Here is a 20319-nt window from a genome sequence, read left to right as displayed (position 1 = left end):
GTTTTGTCATTGAGCAGTAAGGGCTGGAGGGAGGTCCAGGGTCTGTGAGGAACGGCTCACTAGCGGGTAATGGGCCACACTGAGAAGACAGCATGCTCCCCCTCCCCTGACGGGAAGCTTACTGGTTGAGGCATGGAAGGATCTTTTCTTCTTACATATGATGCATTTTTCTTTAGGTCTCTCATCTGTTTTGTCGTACACAAAATTGAAGGATAGGATACTGGATGTTTGTGTGCTGATCTCCAGGGCTCAGAGGAGAACCCGGCTCTTTCTCTACTTGTAGCAGCCCTGCCTGTGGGCAGGGAACACGCTCGGACTCCTGTGGAGCTGAACTTAGGGACGAGTGTGTGGGAGTCAACTTTAGAATTCTGGAAGTGTCACTTTGAGAGAGTAACCTGGTCGAGTTAGCTCCAAAAAGACTCCCCTAACAATTAAAAGCAATAGACTGAAGGAGCCATACGGGATGAATAAATTATTAAACTACGAGGAAGTTGCTATAAATATGCATGCAACTCAATAATTCATAATGGACGAGTACAACAAGGCTCAGCTGGCTTTAACAGCAGCTAGCATCTGGGGGCATGTGCCAACGGCCTCTTGACAGACAAGCCTGGGTGCAGGGGTGTGCGGAGCTTTCTGCCTTCTGGAGAGAAGCCCTCAGCACTCACGCCATGCCAGTGAGGAGCGCTGGAGACCTGAGAACCTTTTTTTTTTAAAAAAAAATATTTTCCATATTTTTTATTGGATAGTTTATGTATTTACATTTCAAATGTTATCCCCCTTTCTGGTTCTCCTTCTCCTCTCCCCCTCCCCCTGCTACTAGGAGGATGCTCCCTGTCCCACCCACCCACTCCCATCTTAACACCATGGCATTCCCCTACACTGGGGAAAAGAGTTTTCACAGGACCAAGGGCTCTCCTCCTATTGATGCCACACAAGGCCATCCTCTGCTACATATGTGGCTGGAGCCATGGGTCCTTCCATGTGTACTCTTTGGTTGGTGGTTTGGGGGGGGGCAGGGGTCTGGTTGGTTGATACTGCTGTTCTTCCTATGGGGTTGCAAACCCCTCAGCTCCTTCAGTCCCTTCTCTAACTCCTCCATTGGGATCCCTGTGCTCAGGCTGATGGTTAGCTGCAAGCCTTTTTGCTGAACTGAGGGCCAGAGCACATCCTTCACTCAGGCCAGGAAAAGTACAGTTAGCTCTCAGCTCCCTGCCTCAGTTTCCATTGCAGCTCCAATCTCTTGTACCAGGAACCACTAGGACTTCCAGAACTCTGTTTATCAATTAAAAAAAAAAAAAGGTTTCTTATTACCAGTATGTGGGAGGCGGGACATGTGTATGCTGCAGTGTGCATGTGGAGGTCAGAGGGCAACTTTTGGGAACTGGTTCTTTTTTCACATTCTTGAGACAAGCTATCTGTTGTTGGGGCTGCTCTGGGATACTCCTGGCTCGCTAGTTCATGAACTTCTGAGTCATTCTCCGGTGTCCACCTCCCATCTTGCTGTCACAGATGCTACTGCGCCAAGTTCTTTGGAGAGGCGAGTTCTGAGGACTGCGCTTCGTTTGTGAGGCTTGCAAGTGCTCTTACTAAGCCACCTCACTGGCCCTGAGTTTCTCAAATTTTACAAAGGGAACGTGTTCTGTAAGGGTGAAGGGTACCCTTAGGGGAAGGACCTTCACAGAACCCCACGTTTAAACTCATTGATTCATCTACAGGATAAATAAAGGCTCACCTCGGTGGCACCTTCGTGAGCACGTGCATTTGAGCATGGACATGTGGAGACAGACTTCCGAGCCATCTGCATGGCTCCTCTGCCTGCCCTGGTGATGCTGCCTTTCCGCTCTCTGGATCCTATGTGTTTCTCTGTCACTACCCCACCCGTTAAGTCAGAGGAATGGACCTGGCAGAGACACGATGGTAGAACTGTAGGGAGGCAAACAGAACCGCGGGCCTTTCCCTTGGATTGTGTGGGAACTTACGCAAGTCCCACACAATGATCTGCACAGAGCCAACACTGGCTTCTCAACTAAAGACACCTGCCATGCGGAGGGAGGGGGTGGTACGGCCGCCAGCCTCGGCTTGCTCCTTCCTGCACTGACATCACTGAGTACAAACACTGTGGCTGTGGCTTTTCGGTCTTTCACTGATGTCTGTGCGTGTCTGCTCACCGTCCCCTGGCCTTCAGGTGTATGCATGCCAGGAACACACAGCACCCATGCAGATGAGGCAGATCTAGCCTGTGGCCATAGGACTCTGGGTATCTGCTGCAGGTATGACCTCAGGATGGTGGCCCAAGACACCTAATTGTTGATCTCTTTGGTCTTATGGTGGGATCGCTGGGACCCATGGTCACCAAAGTTTTAGGAATTCTGCTTCCTTATGTGTCTCTTGCAGAGAGTGGACAGACAGACACACAGAAAGACAGACAGACAGATACACACCAAGTTAAAGAAAAAAAGCTGCCTATTGTTACATAAGCAGTGACGGAGGGTCAGGATCCAAACTCTCAGAGTCACCAGAGACTGGGCTTCTAGCCATCGATGATGCTCTTCAAAATCCAAGGCCTCAGATGCAGCACAGTGTCTGCTAAGCTACATGAAACACCCCCAGGCTCACTGCTGAAGGACTGGTCCCCAGTTAGCAGTGCTATTTTTGGAGGCTCTGGAAACTTGTGAGAGGCGGAGGCCGGCTGGAGGAAGGTCACTGGGGCATGCTCTAGGGCTGGCCCTTGTTCCCGCCCTCCCTCTCTGCCTCTTATCTACATGTTCCTCCTGCCGTGATGCTCTCTCTGCCTCACCTTGGATCTAGACCCAACGAGCCAAGGACTATGGATGGAAACTGTGAGACAAAGGAAATACCTCCTCCTTTTAGCTTGTTTCCTTTGGCATTTGTCATAGTAATGGAAAGAGTGACAATTGCACTGTAGGTCTGTCAGGAAGGTGGATCGTGACAACAGAATGGCTGTGACCACCATAACATAACAGGTCCCCAGAACCTGGAACTAAACACACCATAGCACAGAAGGGTGGTGTGCTCCTAACAGGACTGTGAGCTTTCTAACAGACTACAGCTTAGCTCTTTCACTAATTTGAAATTTGCGTTTGCTAGGGGAAGGGCTACAGGAGGAACAGGCAACAGGAGGAAGATGGCAGGAGAATATTAAAAACTCTTAAGAAAACTAGACTTTGGAAGGGAATTAGAAACATCCTATAATAATCTGCGGAGTAACAATTGATATGTTTATTATAAACACTTCTGCTGGTGCATCAATCACGTTTCCCTGAGACAGACTTGAGGTGCAGTGTGATATCAAAGGGAGTGCCGGGCCGCTTTCTCTGGTCTGCAGAAACAGACCACACGGCCTCTGGTTCGGTAGCAGCAGGGGCTGCTGAGGTCTTGCACCGTGAGGGCATATCTTGACAATGGTTATTTGCAGTTGAAACACAACACACATGGTCTACGAAGACAGAGATGAGCTGCTTGCCATGGAAGACAGAGGCCCAGGTCCAGCGATGCATAGCTAGCTGTCCTCTTTTTACCACGTCACTCTTGCCCAGATGTAGTGGACTCCCAGACAGGGGTTTGGCAATCAGATAAGACAGTACACAGTCGCCACATTTGGAGAAGGTTTTCACACGCTCTGTCACCTCCCAGGTATGATCAGAAGTGTTCCGGGATACTGCTGGAAGGTGTTGAGCGGTAGATAGAGCAGCACTGTTGGGTGCAAAGAACTGTGTGGCTTTCTCTAAGGCAAGGGCCTCCCTTTAACTAGGCCCCATGCTATGGCACACTGTGTGTGAACAGGAGGGAGTCTGTCTGGTGCCCACGACTCCCTGACTATGACACACATTTTAGAAATGCTTGTTAGGGCCAGTGTACCAAGATGCTGGCTTCAGACAATGCAGTACAAAGCTCGTTCTTGGCCCTGTGCCTGGCTCAGTTGGAGTCTGGGGCAGATGGTGCCTCACTGGAACCTGTGGCCTGGCCAGGGAAAAATGCCCAGGCTGTGGTAAAAGTGAGTCAGGCTGGAAACCTAGGCTGCTTGCCAGCTGCTGTACCTTTATGTTTTCAACTCAGGTAGTCCCAGCCCCAGCCCCTCTCAGGGGAACAACCTGATAGCTGTGGGTAGATGAGTTGGTCACAGCTGATAAGACATCAATGCACACCCACTGCTGAGAATGACCAGTGACCACCACCCATAAAATGCCGCATCTTTCCATGTGAGAGATTTCTATTTTATTTCATTTCTGACCCAGAAATTCAGGCTCTAGGGGACAGGATGTCTTTCCACCGTCACAGACCTGAGGCTAACAACACCTAAAGCTTCCTTCCCTAGCCGTGCACCCACCATGCTGCACCCTGCCCCCGGGGTTGGCGGGGATGCTGGACATCAAGAATAGTCCTTCCAGCCAGCCAGCTGCTCAGTGTACTCAGAGCAGTCCCAGAGCCAATGAGGCAGCACTGGCTCCTCACTCAGGACTGACTAGGGCAGGGAGAGATGGCGAGTGGAAAAAGCAGACAGGGGCTGACTGACGGCTGGAAGGCTGGGGACACTCACTGCACAGGGAGCTCCCTGGTCTGCTCAGTGTTTTCTGATTGAAAATGGAGAGGCGAATTGAGCCTGGCAGTGGCCCTACATCCCTCGGGCTCTGCTCTACCCTGAGGTGTACAAACCAGCCAGTGACGAGTTCCCAGGTGACATCCGTTGACCTTGCTACCCACTAGTGATAATGTCCCGAGGACCTGGCAAATGACTTCCTTTTATTTTGGTGGAGCTGAGGTTTTCCCAGCTTGGTGCATGCCGGGAAAACATCCCGACCACTGAGATACATCCCTAGCCACCCAAAAATATTCTTTGAAAATAATCTTATTTTATCATTTGTTTGATTTTATGTGTATGGGACTTCTGACTGCATGTATGTCTGTGCACCACATACATGCCTGGTGACCTTGGAGACTAGATGGTGTTAGGTCCTCTGGTACTGGAGTTAAGAATGGTTATGAACTGGCTTGTGGGTGCTGGGAATTGAATCTGGTTTATCTGGAAAAGCAGCAAGTGCCTGTAACTGCTAAGCCATCTCTCTATCCCTGCCCCCAAATACTTGTTGAAATAGCTTTTAGGTCAAAACCAGGTAGACAGCACCCCCCCCAGCCCCCAGAAATATGGTAATGCTTAGGTACAAGCATCACGGAGCAAGTGGGTTAGATCAGGTTTGGAGGGCCGGCTCTCTGAGGCCATGGGAAGAAGATAGCAGGCTGCGGCAGGCAGGGAGGATGTCAGCCTAGCCCATCACCTGTGCCCCAACCACGAGACCCACCATGGGATTTCAACATGAGCTATTTATCACTTTCTGCACATGTCAACTCGTCACATGGAATAGTTAATCTGATGAGACTAAATTAGGCCTGACAGCATGTCTCTTGATACATCCTACCCAGACTTAGCAGCGATAAACAACGTTGTTAATTTCTCCAACAGGGAAAGCTCACATTGGCCCCGGTTTGCTTGGTGTCCACCTTACAGCAACACTGCCCTGGCTAAGTGAGCAGTGTGGCCAGCTTTTGCAAGCACGACAGCCAATGGCTGTGTAATTATTGCATACCATTTTTAGGGACAGAAAGAATATAACAGGGGAATACAGAAATTGCAAGCCATCCATGAAGAATCAGTAAGAAATGAGGCCAAATGGGCCCCAAAATGTAAAACAAAACAAACAACCTCAGAAACACAGCCAGCATGCAAGGCAAATCCTTTGAAGTCTAAAAAATGTCCATGGGTACAAAGAAAGAAATCTTTTGAATATAATTCTTCTCCTTCAATCATTCACGTCTGTAGGAGGGGGGCTGTTAGCTGCCATCCTCCACCCAGGCTGATACCACAGTAATGTCACCTTTGAAGATGCGTTAGCCACTAACAGTAATGGCCTTCTCATTCTAATATCCACTGACTGACACTTGTGCCAGCTCTTTTCAGAGGTTAAGCTTCCCCGTCGTCCTCTAAGGTCATGGGCGGGGAAGGAGACCGAGACTGCAGAGTCAGTACCAGTCACCAGAGTCACAATGCTAGACGGCCAGTGTCCCACATATCGAGAAATCCTCTGTATACGTTATGCTTCCAGCCATTTAGTCACAAAGTCCCAACATTGTAAGGGACAGTCACTCCTCAGAGCTCTATTCTTTAATGGCATGTCAGTGGTACAGGAACACAGACATGTCCTGCACAGGGTGCCATTTCCTCCAGCTACCATGGCCACCTCTGAGCAAGGATTGATAGCAGCTGAGAGTGAGAAGACTCTTGCCTGACAGAGAGAGAAAACACTGTCTTGATAGCTTCTCAGATACAAAATTAAAGAATGTCAACACACATGGGAACTTAAAACACACACACACACACACACACACACACACACACACACACACACACACACACTGGATTTGATATTCACAGTTTGCTGGCAACTCAGGTCTTCTAATGGGTTTCGAATTTCTCCATGATGCCTTATGTAAGAGTCACTCAACCTGTCAAAGAGCAGTCCTTTACTCTGTCCTTGCTATTGTTAACCATGTGTCTTATATGTCCTTGGGGACATTGGGAAGAGGCAGAGCCTACGAGGGGAGTAGGCGCTGGCAGGTTTGACCTTCAGAACACACAGGTTGTTAAGACCATGTGCTGCTCTCCCCAAGGGTACCAGTTTGGCTCCCAGCACCCACATTGGGAGGTTCATAACTCGTAACTCCAGCTCCAGAGGATCTGGTGCCTCTGGCTTCTAGTTACCTGAATGCTTACATACATATTGACACACATATACACACAAGTACTGACACACATGTACACAGCTCTACAAATGAGAAAGGAACAATAATTAAAAAAAAAAACAAAAGCAAAAACAAAACACCCCCAAGAAGCCCTGAGCAATTTCAGTAAAGGGAGATTGCCAAATCGTAGTGATCTACCTGGGGACCACCCAACAACCATGGGCCAAGACCTCAGGGACAACTGGGGGCCATGGGCCAGAATCCCAGGCAGGTCAGGGCTGTTTTTCTTTGTGTAGGTTGAAAAGAGCCCATGTATAACTCTGGCTTTTCGAGATGATGTGCCCGAGTTGTTTAATTTAATTAGCATCACACATGTAGTTGTCGACAATTTCGAAAGAAATCCTACAGCAGGAGTCAAGCTCAAGCCCTAAGGTGAAACTTCTCCCTGACATAGAGCCTCTGATGTGCAAGAGGAGAAGGCTCTTCCCTTCCCTGGCTTTCGTTGTCCAGGCCTCTCAATAGGGAGGAAGGGTCTGCATCCATAGGTAAGGTCTGAACTACCGCAAAGACACCTGGGAATTCCAGAGCTGCTGGCTGCTCTGCCCGGCCCTGCCCACTTCCTGCATCCCTCCCTCCCTCCCTCCCTCCCTCCCCCCTCCCTCCCCCCCTCCGTCCCTCCCCCCCTCCGTCCCTCTTTCTCTCTCTTACATTTCCATTCTGAGGGCTCAAACTTGCCAGGGTTGGACAGTCTGCTTTTCTTTTCATCTACAGTCCCATATGGAACAGATTGTGGCTCAAGGAAAACAACTCCTTCATTCTCCAGCTGTCTGCCTGTGGGCCCCACTGGCACCGCATTCTCATTTAAGAGGAGCTTTTCCCACTTAGGGTCATAGGCTTTGGCGCGATGAGTCAGCAGTTTTTACCCTGACTCAAACGTCCCCCCATTTATTTGTGTTTTTCCTTCTTGATCTCTCTCTCTCTCTCTCTCTCTCTCTCTCTCTCTCTCTCTCTCTCTCTCTCTCTCTCTCTCTCTCTGCAGCAGCCTCCTATATCTCTCCGCTCTGAAATCAGGGTGACCACCTATGTACCAGTTTGGAAGTCCAGGGTCTCAGATCCTGGATTGGTGGTTCCTGTGTGGACTGTCACTCCGCACTAGCAGCTGCGAGAACTCAATCCTTCCACAGAAGTCTGTGCCCCTTGTACTGACACTTACACACCGACCATCCCAGTGCCCTGTGAGCCTCGATGCTGACACTTGGGGTAGGTGGGAAGCTCCTGAGGTGTCTTCTTCTGAGATGATCTTAGCTGGAGGCCAGTACCCAATAATGCGATCCTATTCTGCAAACATGCCTTACCCCCGACACCCTTTCCTCAATAACCTGCCCCAGGTCTTTGGGGAAACACCGCTGGTCACCAGAACAGAGGCAGTGTGGGCAGTGTGCCCGGAGTGGCAATCACCTCTGCGACCAGACTGTCAGTCTGTCAGTCTGACCAAGAGCACAGGCTTAAGCCTTTCTGGGCTGAACTCCTCAACCATAAAACGGTGCCACATCAGCTTTCCTGCAGATGTGAAGATGGATAAAACCTACCTAGATGAGTCTGAACGTAGCTCACATTTGCCATTATTTGGTCTCGAGACTTTCTGAACAAGGCTGGATTGCTTGTTTAACATCCAGGACAATCTTCTAAACCTCTTATCCTCCAGGGCCCAGGAGGATGACATGTAATTACAAATTCAAAAGGTTGAATGACACACTTTGCAAAGCAGATTACAGTCCTATGAAAAACATTTTCAACGCTACTCTGTCAGCAGTTCTGTATCTGCCTCCTTCTCTCCTCAGGAGAACCTGCGAATCCAGAAGTCCATTAGGGAGTTGTAACAACTTCCTCCTGAAGCAGGTTCCACCTACTAGGGAGGGCGCTGCTCAGGCTGGGGTATGTGTATGCCTTGGAGGCTACACCACTAAATGTCTTGGGAGTGAAGGGGAAAGGCGTCTCAGGTCCGGCAGATCCATGAATACTGGTCAGCCTGTGATCTGCAATGACATAGTCTGAGGCTCTGCCCACTCCTATCTCCCAGACGGTCACTGCTGGTGAGCAAACTGGCTCAGAACTCAGGAGTCCAGGATTCATAGCCAACTCTCTCTCTCTCTCTCTCTCTCTCTCTCTCTCTGTGTGTGTGTGTGTGTGTGTGTGTGCACGTGTGTGTGTATATGTGTCCCATACATACCATGCATGCACACCTAAGAGATTTAAGAGAGAACAGAGATCTAAGGTCTCTCTTTTCTCTCCAGTGCATGAGAAACAACCACCATTTCCAGACAAACAGGGATAAAAGCCAGGCCAGGGATCTGTAGCAGCAGCCCCTCAAGCATCAACTCCTACAGTAAGCATCCCAGGGACCAGATGTCACCTGTGCTTGTTAGTGGGATCCTCCCAGGAGCAAACTCCTGACATGAGGTTGGCTGATGTTACACAAGGCTCTGGTCCATCCCTCTCTCCTCTCCTCTCTGGAGACCGGCAGACAGCTCTCTTTGGCAGCAGACACCAGCATCCGTCTCCCAGGTGAGGGATGAAGTCTTTCTCCTCTGTCCTGGATGTGTAGGATGATGTCATATCTGGGAAGGGGCAGTGCTTAAGCCTCTGGGACCTGGAATGCCTCCGTGCATAGTAATGCCATCTTGGTGGTGTGTCTTGGCTCTAAGGGTCCAGACTGCAGAACTGTGAGGTATCCATGGAGAACTGACTCTCAGCATGCCGGGACAGCAGGTGGCTGACACAGCAGGATAGGAGAGACGTAGCTCCAGGAGCTTGCGAGTAAAGAACTAGAGAGTAGTGGCCATGACCAAGTCAGTCCTGACAGAGGACAGCCCAGGTACTTATGTAAACACCAACCCCATCACGCTCATCCAAGAAGAGAGGAGGAGAAGCCATCTGGGAAGTGTTTCCCAGTCTGGTGGGCTGGTGTTCAGAGCTAAGACAGAGCCACAACAAGGAGTTGTGAGGTATACACAGGATGGGGCAGGCTGTGGCCTTGTTTTCAGTGAGGAGGGGACTTTCTTCTGGCATTCGGGATGTGAGGGACAGAGAAGAAAGCTCAACAGGAACCTGGGGGGCAAGGAGAGGCAAGCTCAAGGTGAGGATGGCACACTCAGCTTGCAAGGTCTGACAGGTTTCTGCATCCGGATGGAGACAGCCAAGTAATATGCAATTCATATTAGGAACAGTATCAGGGAAACGTCCTCCCCCGCTCTGGGAGTACACAAGCATGTGGAAGCCAGAGGCTTACACTGGGTATCTTCCTCGGTGGCTTACTAGCCTACTCTGTTGAGACAGGCGTCTCAGCAAGCCTAGATCACTACAGCTCAGCTATGCTAGCTGACTGGCAAGCCCCAGGGATCTTCTGGCCTGTGTCCCACAGAGCCAGGATTACAGGCAAACACTGCCACGTCCAGCTTTTATGAGGGTGCTGGGGACTGAAAACAGTTTCCATGCTTCTGTGGCCAGTACTTTGCTGACTGAGTCATCTCCCTAGCCTGGCTTATCTTTTCATTTTTTTTTTCTTTTAATGCGAGAGAACTGTGGCCTTATTTTGCCACTGACATTTATTTACAAACATTTGGTCTTTTATTAATTAATTAATTGGTCTTCTGACCTACAGGCATCTGGTTCTCTGATTCATTTGTTGTGAGTTTCCACTTCTCTTGGCCATCTCTCCTGGGCAACAGTTCAGATCCTTAAGGTGCTAGGAAGATTTAGATTCCACCAGGGAAGGACGACAATGTCTGCCGGGGCATCACAACCTTGTCCTCCGTTTTTTCAGAGCTTCAGGGAAATGAGATCCAAAAGCCAGTGTACAGAGCCCAGGATGCAGAGGGAGTGAAGTAAAACAGGCCGTGTGACAGCCTCACGGACACACACTCTTTAGGAATCTGACCCACCAGTCTGGGTAACACACCTCCATTGCTTCACTCCACATGCACCCGCCGCCCCCCAGGGCCTGGCTATCACTGTGGTCAGTTAGGAACATTCCGCTCAGCTGGCCCTGTGTTTCTGTTTTCTCCTCTGTATGAATATGTCTATCCAGCAAAGCTTAAACTCATCAGCCTTTAAGGTTCATGTTAATGGCAGACTAGAGGTAGATCTTGTCTGAAAAGTGGATGACTGACCATGACCCACAGCACCAGCCTGGGTGCCTTGGGGAGCCACGTCCCCAGAGGATGGTGTTATGTGAAGGGACAGGGGTGATCCCAGCCTCACTCCAGTGTCTGCTCTTCAGAAGTGCCATCGACACTGATCCCCATATGTTCCCATCAAGATTCTGTGTGCAAGGGCCAGCGAGATGGCTCAGCAGGCAGAGGTGCTTGCTGTCAAGCCTCACAACCTAAGTTTGAAGCAGGGGACTGACCTAAGTCATCCTCTGTCCTCCACACATGTGCCATGACATGAAACGTGAGCGTGTGAGCGCGCGCGCGCGCGCACACACACACACACACACAGTGCACGCACTCCTGTTATTGCTGTGTGATGCACAGTGACAGCTTGTGATTCAGCAAAGGCCAGCGTCAGATGCAGCCCACCCAGCTCCAAGTCTCCAGAGTCATTCACCAAAATAAGCCTTTGCTTTGTAATCCATCAATTACAGGAGTCTGGTTATAGAAATGCAAGACCTCGAGACACCAGCAACCTTTCCCTGTGGAGAGCACAAATCACAGTGGTGAACTGGATCCTGAGACACAGGCCACTCAACGACCTCGTGACTCACACAAATCCAATATCTCTCTCTAGTGTGATTGTCCCACATGGGGTTCTGCTTTGTGGAATCTCAGCGAGGGCTGAGCCAATGGCACCTGGGCCACACACCACGCAGTTCTGACGACTGGGTGTCATTACCAATCCTCAGGCTTGGGTTTGCCATAGCTTTTGAGGTCCTGTCTGCAAAGGTCCCATATTACAGTAATAAAAAAATGGCGGACCCAGCTCAGATCCGCGGGAGCTGTGCGCTCCAGCTGTTTCTCTGCCAGCTGCTTTCACACACTGTCCTCTTGGTGGTTTGTTACCATGCCTGACACACACATTGCGTTCTGAGGGCCGTTCTAGCATGGCACCATGCCACGCTATGTCAGGCATTCTATAGCCTAGCACGGCTTCCAGAACTGAAACAGGTTGTCTCTCTGCCCACCGGGAACTTTGTTCACACCCCGGGTAGCCCGGTAAATCAAAACTCTAAAAACCTGTAGTTTAACAATTAGATTTACATGTTAAATTCCCAATCTCCAATACATCCACACAATAAACTTATAAGCAACTGATAAGGATATAAACCTAGATTAAGATAATTTGCCTACAGAAATCCATCCCAGCTACCTTGACAATTCATGACCACCCGGATCTGGGTCATTCTTAGTCTCCATCTTGATTCTTCCTCCCTACAAAAACTTTATCCCCACCTTATTCTTTTACTGTCCAATCACGGCCTTGATCTAACTTGTGCCAGCCCTCACCAGCATAATGACATCAACCTACAGTCCCATTCCGGCATTAGTAGAAAAACTCCTCTTCCCAGTGACACAGCAACAGCAGAGCAGAAGTGTTCAGTTGTTTGAGGACCCACAGGAACCTGGCCTGGTGAGTGTCCCACACCAGTGGGGTCATAAGACAGCCTCCGCAGCCATGGCCTGGGACAGCCGTCCAGCATCCTTCATCCTTGCTTGTCTGTCCATGCCTATCCCCAACAAGGCCCTGGCTATCATCATGGAGTCAGGATGTCTTCTACATGCAGCTTTTTTAGGAGCAGGAGAACCCTAGACGCCCTCTGCTGTGAGATTTCATTCTGGTGATAAACATAACTTTAATCTTCTAAGCTTACAGTCTCCAGAGGAATGCAAGCTCACTAGCAGGCCCCACACAGGGAAGTGCCTGGCACCCAGCAAAGCTATGTGCACCCTGGGGACAGCTGAGAGGTGCTGTGGAAAGCCAGTGGGATGCCAGATCTCTGCCCCATGCATATCTGCAGACGACTTGGGCAGCAGCATTCTAACCACTTAACCAGTGGTGTCTGATTAGTGCCAAGGGTGCTTATAATGACTACTCTTTAAGATGGGGCCCTGTGTCAAATGTTCATTCTGCTGAGGGCGATAGGTCTAAAAGAATCTCAAGTAAGCTAGAGTTAGGCACAGTCACGTGACTAAGTTCTGCCAAGTGGTGTTGCTAGGGGATTTCTGGCATAGCATCCTCTTGCTCTTAAAAGCAGACATGAGATGCTGGCTTCCTCTTTGTATCATTCCTGTGGATGTGGCCCATCAATCTGATGGCCCGAGGGCCAGCCTTCTGGGAGGCCAAGGAAGCAACTGCATGAGTTCAGGGCTTCTGTGGCCCCTTCAGCTGCCTGGCCGCCCTCCCTCAATGAGACCATCATGGCCACGCATCTGTCTTTCCCCTTCTCTCAGAACAGTCCTGGTCCCCCTGGGATTGTAGCCAGAGTCCTGCAGAAAGTCCTTTCAACACGTGAATGTACACATTCGCAGCTAAGACACAGAGGCTGGTCTACAGCCAGGGCTCCCCATACCCCTTCCTGAGGTAACAGGCATAGGGCACGGCGATCATCCTTTCAGCTGAATTCATTTTCTTTGGGGCCATTGCCACTACCTAATTCTAGAACACTTCACCACCATCTCCAAGAGAACCTGCACCCACTAAGCCACAATTCTGTATGGGTTCTCTTCTCCTAGCCATCAGTGGCCAGTGAGCTGCTTTCTGTGTACAGATTTTCCTACTTCAGACACTTCCCAAAGATGAGACCAGAACCATGGCCGCTGGTGTCTGCTTTCTTTACTTGGCTAGATGGTTTTCAAGTTCACCTACTGTTAGCATTCTGTTTAAGCTCCACCCCCACAGTGACCTGGCAACAGCTAGGTACGCCTGACACTATAAAGGTCCCCTCCTGTCCCCTTCTGTCTCTCTTGCTCTTGCTCCCTTTTGCTCCTCTCTTGCTCTTCCCCCTTGTCTCCTCTCTCCCCATCCCCTTCTCTCCATGTGCTCATGGCTGGACTCTATTTGCGTATTTCTCTACCCACCCCCCTCTCTCTGCCCCAACTACCCTCTTAACTCCCCTCCCCATGAATAAACTCTATTCTATACTATACTGTCATGTGGCTGCTCCCTCAGGGGGAAAGGGATGTCTCAGCATGGGCCCGCTGTGGCACCCCCTTTCCTCAGACTTCCATATAACATAACCCCCCTTACTTTATCTTTTTATAAACACAACGCCTACTGTAACAGAACTCAGCCCTCTTTTCTCGGCTAGGTGATACTCTGCCACATGGATGGAGTGCATTCTTCCCGTTCATCACGTGTTAGCCATTTGGCACAATATCACCTTTTAGCTCTTATCAACGATGGTGTTTTAATCGTCCACAGATGGGCTTTTGTTTGTTCCTTTGCTTTGAATCCTCTTCAGTGAACACCTAGGGGTGAATCTGCTGAGTCACAGGGTAGTTTAGCTCCTGAGCCACCAAACCACTGCTGTGTTGTGCTGATGCGTTCACAGTGGTAAGAAATGTGGCTAAAACTGACCACCTTTGCCGTTTTCAAGTGTACAGTTCTGCAGTGCTCAGTGTTCACAGTGAGAAAACAAAGCTCTGGGTTCTCTTCATTTTTAAGCTGCGAACTATATGCTGAACACTCCCTCCTAATTCTCCCCACACCCTTGCTGACTTCCATTCCACTTCCTAATCGACAACTGGGCCTGCCCTAGACCTGACAGTGGAATTCTGCAGGCTGAGACCTTGTACCTCCGGCTTTTTTCACTTGGCACAGTATATAAAGGTCCACTTGTGCTGTGGCAGGAGACACAATTTCTTCCTTTTAAAAGTCCAAATAATATTTGAGTGTTTTTTTTTTTTTTTTTGGTTCTTTTTTTCGGAGCTGAGGACCGAACCTAGGGCCTTGCGCTTCCTAGGCAAGCGCTCTACCACTGAGCTAAATCCCCAACCCCTTGAGTGTATATTTTAATAGAACTATTATTGTTTTGGGTACAAACAGCCTTTATAGGTTGCAACAATGAATGAAGAGAGGGGGCGTGTCAACTATACATACTCCCGGGGCAGGGGCCACAGATGCAGTCACTGTCCTGTGAAAGGTAAGGGACTTTTTTGAGTGTGACATTTCTTTCCATCTTCCAGTCTACAATAATTTACCTTTAATGACTAACCCTTGCCCCGAGGCATGAACATAAGCAAAAATCAATGACCTCTTTGCCCTGAGAGAGTTCAGCAACAACAGAACATGGATCTTCCGTCAGCAAGGTAGTAGGTTGCTTGGAAATTCATCTTTAAAGACTCAGCCAGGCATTTTCTCAGTGCCGTACAACTGGACAGTTGAAGCCAAGAGGCTGATTTAAGAGTTAAAAGGTCCAGGTAACCCTAAGGCCGTGGACTCGACCAAGGCTCTTGTCTCCATGTAGTTACTGTTACATATTTTATTTTATAAAGCCAAGTTGGAGCGTTGATTGAAGCTCGGCCCACGTGTTTATGGTAAGCAAACGCTCCTGATAGACTGGGTAACTCTGTAGTCTCCACAAACATGAGCAGACGGAGAGGTCAACCTCCTGTGGACATACAGAGGAGAAGCCTCATTTCCTCCTTCCCCTCCACATCCTGAGAGGACCTCCTGTAGTGGAGTTGCAGCTGGCTCCTAAGGACCACTGAGAAGCTGACAAACCACTTCTGGTTTCCATACTTGCTATGGAGCCAGATGTTATATAACGCTGCCTCAAAGTCCTTCCCAGCAGTGTGGTCCCAAGAAAGCTGAGACTTCATATCTCCTCTCTCATCCCAGACCCAAGGAATCCAGTCAGAATCCTGTGATTTTATGAGAACCCTCATGCTCAGTCACTATGTGGAGACACTTCAATTCACTGTGCCCCCAGGGCAACTCTCCTGTGCCGCCTCTCTGGTGAGGGAGATCAGCCTGGATGAGGGGAACTGGCCAACTCCTGCCGGGGCTCCTTGCCACACATACCATGCTCTCTGCTCACAGAGGGATTCTGACTAGAATGTCAATGTTCTTGTCTCTCGGGCTAAAACTCATGCTCCATGTGTTTTGAAGAAAAGTTTAACTTTTGCTGTGCACAACGACAAGATGATGAATTAATCAGTGAAGAAGGTGTGGCCTTGAGCTTTAGACAGTTATGGTCAGTCTGGAGAGGGAGATGAGCGTGGGAACCCAATCCATTTACACTTTGTCGGCCTCTAAGAAACAAACCGTACTAGGCTAAATTGCTACCACCTAACACGTGGACTGATACACTTGTCTGCAGGTGGACTGTCTATCTCTAGGTCTCATGGGCAGACAGGGTGACCCCTCACAGAGCCATACCCTTTCATTTGTCCTCAGCACCTTGCAATCTATGTATAGCTGTGTGTGGCCGGTGGTTTCCTGAGGCCAACAGACACCCAATGTGCCCAGAACTATGTTTAGATGCTGACATAGGAACGACTCTAACTAAACTAGCTTTCACAGAACAGACAAGCGGCTTCCAAGGAAGCTAACCTAAATGAGAACTTGTGAGCAGAAAGGAAAGAAAATACTCACATTACAGTTCATCACCAACTACTGTGTGGTAAATGCCAACGGCCTAATTGGGTCTGACAAGAAGCAGTCCACCTCTACCAAAGCTGAAATTACCCAGAAGGTCATTAGAAATTTAAAATCACATCCTCACTAATGGAAAACTTCACCACAAGGGTGGTAGGACCTTGAGATATAAGCTGATGGTAGTATCAAGTTTTAGTGCTGATTTCACTTTCATCAATTAGGTTGCCATCTGTTTTGTTAGATGTTACATAACTTAGAGAGTGGAGGTATAGCACTTAATAGTGTGTGTGTGTGTGTGTGTGTGTGTGTGTGCTATAAAAATGACCCAGGCACTGGGAGACTCCGGGAAAAGGATCTCATGTTTGAAGCCAGCATAGACTGCACAGAGAGGCCTTCCAAGACATTCAAACAGAATGAATATAGAAAGCATTCTTTAACACTGATGGGGCATAAGATTAGTGTGGGGGTCACACCTCCAGCACAGAACATCCAGGAGGCCTGGAAGACAGGTTGCTATGGGGCTCCACCTGGACAGCAGTGAAGGCTGGGGGAGGAGCTCCTTTGCCATGGGAACTCCATAGTTTTACCACCACTGCCTTTGGAATGTTGGTAGGGTGTGGTGGAGTTTTCCAAAGGACTTATGTCAGAGAGCTGTCCGGCACTGTCTCAGAATGTGGCTTGGTCTGTAAGTACCATCACCGCAGTTGTGATTTGTTAAGTGAAGTCATATAACCTTAGGTGAGTCCTACTCCACCGTGACTTTTGAAAATGGAATTGGACAGACTTGCGACAAGTACACTGTGCACAGGTAGGGCCAGAGTTCTGTCAGCCTGCTGATGAACCTCTAGAAGCTGAGCGTACTGGGGCAAAACCCTCCCTTGGCACATCAGAAGCAGTGTGGCTCCCGGTACCTGACCTCACGTTCTCAGAGCACAAGAGATCACAGTTCTGCCGTTTAACACACCCAGCCTACTGCTCATGGCCACTACAGCCCAGGAAACTTGTGAAGAGGTAGTCGGCTCCTCGCCGTGACAGTGGACCTGTCTGTGACCTGAAGCCTGAGCCTGTAGAGGCCCTGAGGCAGACAAACACCACTCTGCCCCTCTCTTCTGGATGCCAGTGGATGGAGCATGACAGAGTGTGGCTGATGCTCGGAGCCCACCCTGCTGCCTAACGAAGGTATGGAGCCAGTGCTGGCTCGGCCAACCTTCTGAGTAGTCACAGGTAAAATGATGACACTTTCCTGTCCCTTGCTGTCATGCAAAGGAGACACATTGCTCCTGCTCTATCTACAGACTTAGAGTGAAGGTCTATCAGTCTTCATCATCCTGATGAAGAGCTAACTGACGGGGCTACCGACCTCCCGCTTTCCTTACCCGTGCAGAGCTGATAGCTCTCTTCTACTTTAGGAACATCTTAACCACCCAATGGTCTTGTTGACAGCTTCTCTCTGCTGCATTACCTTAGTCCATAAACAGGGGCCTCAAGTCATTCCTTCATAAAGACCTTTCATATCACACAAGGTCCTCTGGTGCAGCACAAGGTTAGGATGCCCACACCATACCAACACCTGGGGCAACAGCTATGTCACTGGGACCCCAAGACAACACTGGGCTTGATCTGCTGGCACCAAGCAACGGTGGCCTGCCGGTATCAGCATACATGTCAGGGGGAAAGGACATACTTTCAGGACACAGCTTATGACTAGCTGGACACAAAAGACAACACTGAACTTACAGATGATTTTCACATTAGTCCACCACAAAGAGCCATTAGGGTTTAAATTGTCAGGCAGGGGCCTTGTGACCTGAGCAGCACCCAGCTGTGCCATCCTCTGACTCAGAAGTTTTGAGTTCCCAATTTCTTATCCCCAAGGACAACCATGGAGAGAACCATTAGGACTGCAAAGGGTCACAATCTGGCATCTGTTATGGGGTCATTCTAAAGGGGGCACAGTGAAATCTTAAACCTTCAAGTTCTCAAAATAGGGTATGTACTGGCTGGTTTTGTGTGTCAACTTGACACAAGCTGGAGTTATCACAGAGAAAGGAGCCTCCTTTGAGGAAATGGCTCCATGAGACCCAGCTGGAAGGCATTTTCTGAACTAGTTATCAATGGGAGAGGACCCAGCCCATTGTGGGTGGTGCCATCCTTGGGCTGGTGGTCTTGGGTTCTATAAGAAAGCAAGCTGAGCAAGCCAGGGGAAGCAAGTCAGTCAGTAACATCCCTCCATGACCTCAGCATCAGCTCCTGCCTCCTGACCTGCTTGAGTTTCAGTCCTGACTTCCTTTGGTGATGAACAGCAATGTGGAAGTGTAAGCTGAATAAACCCTTTCCTCCCCAACTCTCTTCTTGGTCATGATGTTTGTGCAGGAATAGAAACCCTGACCAAGACAGGACATTACTTGGATATAGGGTCTTCGCAGAGACAGTTAAAGGGAGGTCCCAGGGTAAGCCCCTAATGCAATAAAAAGGGGAAATGTGTGCATGGAGACAGGAGATGGGAAGAGGCAGAGTGTGGCGGGGGGTGGGGTGGGGGGTGGGCAAAGGCAGAGCAGAGCATTCGTGGCACATATCTATTAGCCACCAAACACCAGACACTGCTGGTTTGGGGGAACTGTGTCTTCTAGGCTAACATGGCCAGTGTCACCTGGAGGCAGGGCAGCTGTGATCCTTTCCTGAAGACCTCAGGAGAAGTCTTCCCTTGTCAGGGAGAAGGGACCTCTGGAGACCTGTTGTTCCTATGCAAAGCCACAGGGCCTCGTGTCTTCCACTGTTATGTCTCTGCCCTGACCTCCACGCTCTTGTTGGGTCACAGGGCCAGGCTGTCACAGCGATGGCCCCATTGCTAGTTCCAGTTCTCTGCCTCCGTTTAACCACTGCTGTGACCAAATACTTTCCAGAAACAAAACAAAACAAAACAAAACAAAACTGAATGAAAGATGGACTCTGGCCCAGTTTTCAAAGCTCAGTTCATCATCGAGGGGAGGGCATGGCAGAACAGAGGGATCTGTACAGGGACGATAGCATGGCCATGGCCCACAGCTCCCTCCACTTCCTGCCCATCCAGAGAAGCCCCTCCATCAGCACGGACACCTCCAGCGCAATGTGCTGCCCAAGGGCTGAGCTTCGAGAGCACAGACCCTGGAAGCACAGCACAAATCTCTCCTTTATATTGTGCATGCTATGTGCTCTGTCACAGTGACAGGGAGGCTAACAAATACACCATCTTTTCAAAGTTAAAGCACAGAAAATACATTTTCAGGTGGATGAGAGATGAAAGAATTCATCCCCAAGGGACCTTCTATTGTTGTCCATTTTCTGTCACTACAGTGCAGTGATCTAATTTTAAAGAAAAGAGCCTTTACCTCCCTCCACTCATGGTCTCATCCAAGGTCAGGGGCTGCATCTGCTGGGAGTTCCTAGGACATGCGGGGCAGATCTGGGGCATCGGACATGTATTACCTCCTCCCACCCACCCCTGTCTGTCTCTGTCTCTCTGTTTCTCTCTGTCTCTGTCTCTGTCTCTCTCTCTCTCCCTCTGTGTGTGTGTGTGTGTGTGTGTGTGTGTGTGTGTGTGTGTGTGTGTGTCCCTCCCCTGTGTCCTGTCTTGTCTTGTAAAGCCACTGGAATTCATCATAGGGATCCAGGCTACAACATACCAAAACATATTTACCTCTTAAGGTCTGCTAGTCTGACCACCTTTTGACTTTCTCATTGCCTCACAATGAAGCTGAATTTCAGCACTCAAGTGTCTAAGGGGCACACAACACTGTCACTATAGAGAACACCAGACAGAATATATAAGTGGACATCTACAGTGGATCAAAAAGTAGTCCATACTTTAAACCTCTCCAAAACTATGGACTGTAAACAACAAACATAACTGTGCACAAGGGGGCTGTAGCCCCTGGAGTGCTAGAGCCGACTCTGGCGTGAGTGATGGCTAGAGGTCCCTCTTCA

At 49.4% G+C, this 20319-nt stretch overlaps 1 protein-coding gene and 1 long non-coding RNA gene across 2 annotated transcripts in view; one reads left to right on the top strand and one right to left on the bottom strand.

The window, feature by feature from the left end:
- LOC120100757 (uncharacterized) overlaps positions 1-19989 on the top strand; it is a 37028-nt gene extending 17039 nt beyond the window's left edge. Inside the window, exon 2 of the long non-coding RNA XR_005500770.2 lies at positions 177-19989. This is a non-coding gene — a long non-coding RNA (uncharacterized LOC120100757). The remainder of the gene's footprint in view (positions 1-176) is intronic.
- Positions 1-20319, bottom strand: part of Dap (death-associated protein) — a 52561-nt gene that overhangs the window by 18242 nt on the left and 14000 nt on the right. The gene's annotated exons all lie outside the window — the stretch shown is intronic.

Source organism: Rattus norvegicus, chromosome 2 (genome assembly GCF_036323735.1).
Source record: "Rattus norvegicus strain BN/NHsdMcwi chromosome 2, GRCr8, whole genome shotgun sequence".
In the NCBI taxonomy this organism is placed as follows: Eukaryota; Metazoa; Chordata; class Mammalia; order Rodentia; family Muridae; genus Rattus; species Rattus norvegicus.
Note: the sequence above shows the minus strand (reverse complement) of the source record. Positions and strands in the feature narration are given on the sequence as shown.